The sequence below is a fragment of the Emys orbicularis genome, chromosome 18, assembly GCF_028017835.1.
Source record: "Emys orbicularis isolate rEmyOrb1 chromosome 18, rEmyOrb1.hap1, whole genome shotgun sequence".
Lineage (NCBI taxonomy): Eukaryota > Metazoa > Chordata > Testudines > Emydidae > Emys > Emys orbicularis.
In genome coordinates this window covers 20768864-20774333 of record NC_088700.1, presented here as the reverse complement: position 1 = coordinate 20774333, position 5470 = coordinate 20768864, and positions in this window count along the sequence as shown.

Below are 5470 nucleotides of genomic sequence, written 5' to 3'. Positions count from 1 at the left end.
CGGGGCGCTGGAAATTGTTACACCAAGTTCCGCGGGGAACGCCGCCTGGCTCCGGGATTGGAGTTCATTTTTTTTCTGAATGGGGGCACCCCCTTCGGTTGACGTCACTTCATTAGCATTCTCCTTTCTCATTGGCCGGCGATGGGCAGCCCCGCAGGCTGATTGGCTGAGGAGGAAGCTGGCCGGTTTGATTTTCCAGCGCGGCAGGCCGGCCCTGCAGCTCGGTGTCATTTAAAACCTAACCCAACCCAGAGAGCCCCCACAATGGGGCGCTGAGACACCCCCCCCAGCCGCCCTCTCCATCCCCCCTTCATGTTGGGTTTCTCTCCGCCATGGGGGAAAGGCCGGGGAGGGGATATTTTCTACTCAATCAATGCACTTAACCCCCCAACTTTTAGTATCAGAGGGGTAGCCGCGTTAGTCTGGATCTGTAAAAAGCGACAAAGAGTCCTGTGGCACCTTATAGACTAACAGACGTATTGGAGCATAAGCTTTCATGGGTGAATACCCACTTCGTCAGACACATGTAATGGAAATTTCCAGAGGCAGGTATAAATATGCAGGCAAGAATCAGTCTAGAGATAACCAGGTTAGTTCAATCAGGGAGGATGAGGCCCTCTTCTAGCAGTTGAGGTGTGAACACCAAGGGAGGAGAAACTGCTTTTGTAGTTGGCTAGCCATTCACAGTCTTTGTTTAGTGTGTTCAGACAACAGGGAGCTCAGGTGCCGCTTTTGTGAACAGTCCGGAACCGGGATAGGACCCCTATATCCCCGATCGTCACTTACACACCAGTGCTCCCTATGGCTGTGACACTCGCAGCACCCATCGCTGAACTTCACCCACCACCAGGAATCCTACATTTGAGAAGGATGCCCTGAGGTTGGGTGGGTGTGGCCCCCTTACCCCGAGCCAGGGGCAAAAGCCTTGTCCCTATGGTGAGACAAGGTTCTGCAACTTTGTCCTCCTCCTGCGATTAAGGATTGTGTCTGTGGGTTACAGTGAGTCATTTAAAACCTCACCTACACATTTCCCCCCTCTTTTTAACTACATCAATTCACTCAGATTGACACAGACCTTGAGACAGCCATGTTTATCTGGGGATAAAACAGCCTAGAAAATTCTGCTGCAAGCAACCCTACCAAAACACAAGTCAGGCTGTTTGACATCTCTGCTCCTAGCAAAGGACACTACATGCATGAATGCCATGCTTTCCCGTGCTCACCCTGTGTATCCTGCTCTTATAAACAAGAAGGAAAGTCATATGTGGATTTATTCCTCTGAAGTACTGTACCTGTAACTACCAGCAGATATATAATGGGTAAACTCATATGTCCACGTTCTTAACAAAGCTGGTAGGTCTTATTTTAGGTGGACCAGACTTGAGCTTCTCCCAGCAACTGTCAAGTCATTTGTTATGTTTTAGTTCCACCTTTGTGGAGACTTGAGAGCGCCATGAATTATCTACCAGCTTTTTCCTTTTTCATGTATTGAATATGAGTCTTCCCCACATTTTGAATGGGAGGCTGAAATGAACACGCTGGTTTTCCTTTAACTTTCCTAAAGTCTTAATGGCCCCAGATATCTTTCTGCAACAGTATAATCATGGATGTTGGCTGAGCTTTGGGAAAAGTGTAGTTAATTCACTGCTGCTGCAATCACTCAACAGGGAAGGCACATGCATGTTTCCATAGGTCCTACAAGATTAGTGTCTATTCTCAGTGATGGACTGTAAGATTTGTGTAGTGTGGTATGCATGTGTGACCTATTTATTTAAAATCCCTATCTTATTTCAGGCTAGTAATAAGATCAGACATTGAGAGCAGTCATAAAAATGTGAAACTGTTCATACTGCTTCTAGCCCAGCAGAGAAGTGATTTAAGTACTTTGAACCTCTAATAGTTTTTCAGTGGCCGATATTAAGTGATAGGGGCCTCAGGCTAGTTCCCGGTGGGCAGGTGTCCTCATAAAAACAAAAAAAAACCCAGCACCAGCTTGAGCCAAAACACTGTTGCTGCATTGTAACAGGAGCAAATCCTCTTTTCCTGTAGCAGAGGATTCATCTTACTGGTTCCATGACTGTAAATCTGTTTATATGGTACAGAGTTAAATCATCCAATGGTCTCATTTTAAAAATCTAATTTCAGCCAAGAAACAGTGTAACTTCAAGTCCTCTGTTACTTGAGTTCACTCTGAAAGGCAAATTCTCCTCCCTCAGTGACGACTGACTTTTTGGTACCAAACAAGATGATCATATCAGCCTGATATTTTCTCTGTACCTCTCTGCAAGTCCTCCTCCCTGCCGTTTGAACCGGTGAACAGTGGATTAGAGGAAGCACCCTTTATTTTATCTATTTTTTATTTTTCCTACAAAATTTCCTAACTTTAAATGCAGCCTCTTCAACCCTAAGCACACACCCTGCAAGAATGTAAAGTGCAACTTTGCTCTAAAAATGGTTTAATGAGACCCAACGTTTCCCATCTCTCAGTAGCTCCAGAGCAAATCTGCTCGGTGATCAAGGACAAATGTGTCAGGATGAAGCTCCAGGAGAAGCATTGTGCACAGCTTTCAAAGGGTTAATATAGCTCCCTTCCCAGGTTTTGCTCTTGGTGTGCTTCTGGAACAATTTGTATAGGGGGTGCGGAGAGCTATTAAACCAAACTGTAAATTCTGTATATGATTAAATCACTTCAAGACAAGGGGTGCGGTAGCACCCCTAGTTCCAGCACCTATGGATCCAAATTCAACTATCAGTTTCCAGTTATAGTTCTCCTTTCCTGTCTCAGGCCTGCAAAAGGCCCTATGTGTGGATACAGCTGCTGGGAATGCTCCTTTATCAAAGAACTGGGAAACCCCTGAGCATAACCTCAGATTAGCTGGTAGCTGCAGTCAGCAAGTTCACAGTCAGTTCTCCTTGGAACAGTTTCCTTTGAAAAATGTCCTTCCTCCAGCCCCATCTTTGTGATCGCTGAAAGTTTTGAGCCTGTTTGACTCTCAATGCAGTAGACACTTGGATATATAGTGCTTGGGATGTAATACACTAATGTATTGCGATTATGAACTGGTGCACCATTTTTTTCCTTTAGTTTTCTAGCTTTTGACATCGAAGCAGCATGGAGTTTATATTTCTTTGCGGTGTCTTTTTTATTTATTCATTTATACTTATTTTATTATATCTTGAAACCTGATGCTACATATAAGAGATCTTAAAGCAACATTTTGATGTGAACTCACAGGAAACGTAGGATTAGGGCAGAAATTAATTCCCCCAGTTGTGATCAGGAGGTGCAATCAATATGGCCTTTTGTCAGGGGCTTTGCACTTACTTACAGACATCTCACAAGACTTAAACTCCAGTGGCAATATGTCCAGTTGCACCAAATTCTTCCTGGAATCCCCCACAACCGTGTGTATGCTGGAATACCTTGACACAATAGGGTGAGTTAAGAAAGACATTTCAACCTCCCACCTGAATTTCCTGTCTCGTGTATGTTCAGGTCACACCAGGAAAGGGCTTAAATATTTCTGCCCTTTTGCATGGAAATTTTAGTTCAGATTTGCCCACAGTGAACTGGGACGTAATTGCCCGTTGCAAATCAAGTCAATGCTTTGCCATATTTTCCATACAAATATATCCTCTGAAGTCTGTCATAAATCAGACAACACACATGGTGCTCTTTTGAACTCCTTCCATGAGCAATAATGCAGTTAAAGTGAATGAGAGAGACTCGTGTGGTTTCGATAATACCTAGCTCTTAAACACTGCTTTTCATCAGTAGCTCTCAAAGCACTTCACAATCTTTAATGTATTTATCTTCACAACATCTGTGTGAGAGAACTCTGCTTTTACAGTTGTTTACAATCCAGTAGGAGTCACCCTCCTGGCTTAAAAAAAAAGGATAACTTCAGTTCTTTAAATATAACTGATGCAAGTTGCTTATTTTGAAATCCGTTGAGGTTATTTGGACTGACAGAAGAAGTCTCTTTATTTTTTTAATACCGAACAACTCAGCAGTTGTTAATTCTCCCAGCCCACAATCTATTCTAAAGCCTTATAAGCCAGTTAAACAGACCACTCTATTCACCACTTTCCCTCTCCAAAGAGGCAATAGCTTGAGGTAATACTTTTGACTGTCACTGCTGAAAAGTGCTATCAATGCTTTACAAAAATGAGGAAGCATTATTCTTCCCATTCTGTGGGTGGGAAAGATGAGGCACAGAAGATGGCTGCTGTCACACAGTAAGGCACTCTTCTTAGCATATGCCTCAGGTGGCATGTGACCAGGATTCACCACCGAATTTGGTCTGCTGGTTGGATCATTAGCTTCCTCGGCCAGCCAGGGCACTGATGGGGAGTACGACATGAATGCTGATCCATGCCGCCCTGGTTAGCCAATGGTAGGCTGAGAATAGAGCCGAAATCTCCTGATTTACATCCCCAGTGCCCTATCCACTAGACTACACTGCCTCTCCTCGGATAAATGATCCCAAGTTCTCACTAAATTTCAGCTTGAACCCAGGACTCATCATAACTGGATGCGGGGGGGGGGGGGGGGGGAAAGGATGGAGGTTGGGTGATGATATCTCCTGGTGCCTCACGGGGGGAAATTATGCTGAATGCCTTTGGACGCGATCTGGTATATAAAACCCCAGAGAGGTGATATGGGAGAGGCCGTTCGGAGGACTCACAGCGATTCCCTGCAGGGGACCCAGTTACAGGGTAGCATGGAGCCCGAAAAGCATCAACACACAGGAAATGGATGGCAAGGGGATGCAGGGGAGCCAGGGGGAGGGAGCCAGAGGAGCCCAGGAGGTTTCTCAGTGGGGCGTGGTGGTTCTGTTTGCACTGCCCAAGGCCGAGTCCTCCTGCGATGTTTTCTCACTCCTCATGGCCGCCTTGTGGGGCCTCTCCAGGACTCGCTCTGTTTGCTTTGGATGCGGGCTTGTGCTTTCCACAAAGTGACTCTTCTTCCCCTCAGTCTCTTTCCCCCATCCCCCAAAGCTGGCTGACTGGCTGCTCACAGACCAGCCCATGGAGCTGGCTGGCTTTCCTGGTGACTGAGAGGAGGAGAAACAAATAGCTGAAATAAACTTTTTTTTACAATCTGCTGCAGGGTTGGGTCAGCAAAGCAGGAACTTGTATTTCCAGTGAAGGCCGCACAGGCCCTGATCATGCCTGGGGAACCGGGTGCTCCCATTCCTGTGTCTGGACCATTCTCCAGGCAGGACTGCAGCCACAGTTTGCCAAATGGCTAACTAATGTTCCCTCTCAGATTGGGGTGGCTCCACCCGATACCAAGTCTATGAGAGACTAAACAGGGGGCACAGATAGTTGAATACCTTAAATGAGGGAAGAGAATGAAATAAATCCCAGGAGGAAAGCAAATGATAAGGCAGCTTTACATTCAGGCCTTGTCTAAACAGGAGTTGCTCCAGTTTAAATTATATTGCCTTATAAAGCAGTATAAAGC